Genomic DNA, 818 nt, shown 5'->3' with positions numbered 1-818 from the left:
AAAAAAAAAAAAAAAAAAAAAAAAAAAAAAAAAAAAAACTTTTTTGCATTTATAATCTTTGATCTAAGATTTTTCCCTTCCGGACTTTACAACCTCCTTCTCTCCCCTCCTCTTTCTCTCTTTCTTCTTCCCTTTCTTTCTTCCCTGATAACTCACTCTAAGCCTTTAAAAAATTTAGTCAGTTCCCTTAATGATTTGTGATTTTTTTTTTTTTTCTGGTCAGAAACTTCTCAAGAACAACCAATGGGTGGGGAAGGAGAGGTGAGAGACAGGCATAGGATATGAACAGCTAATTCACAAGTGTCAATGGCCAAGAAACATGAAAAATATTTAACCTGCCTCATAATAAAAGACTTAAAAATGAAATGATAATGAATATGATACCAATTCCTGACTCTCAGGGAGGCAAGAATGAAAGTGTTGGTGAGAGCATAGGAGAACAAGCACTCATAAACTGTTGGTAGGAATATAAATCGACAGAGCTCACCCCTCTACCCCCCCCTTTTTTTTAAGACAGAGTCTTGCTCTGTTGCCCAGACTGAAGTGCAGTGGCATGATCACTACTAAAAATACAAAACAAAAAAGTTAGCCGTGCGTGGTGGTGGGCTCCTATAGTCCCAGCTACTTGGGAGGCTGAGGCAGGAGAATTGCTTGAACCTGGGAGGTGGAGGTTGCAGTGAGCTGCACCACTGCCCTCCAGCCTGGGCAACACCGCGAGGCTCTGTCTCAAAACAAACAAACAAAAAACTGAAACAGAACAGTGAGAGAGGCAGTGCATTCCATTCCAAGGCATCTGTGAGCCCACAGAGCAGACACCA

This window comes from Piliocolobus tephrosceles, chromosome 16, assembly GCF_002776525.5.
Source record: "Piliocolobus tephrosceles isolate RC106 chromosome 16, ASM277652v3, whole genome shotgun sequence".
Taxonomy (NCBI): Eukaryota; Metazoa; Chordata; class Mammalia; order Primates; family Cercopithecidae; genus Piliocolobus; species Piliocolobus tephrosceles.
The sequence above is the reverse complement of the archived record's forward strand: the minus strand, read 5'-3'. Positions refer to the sequence as shown.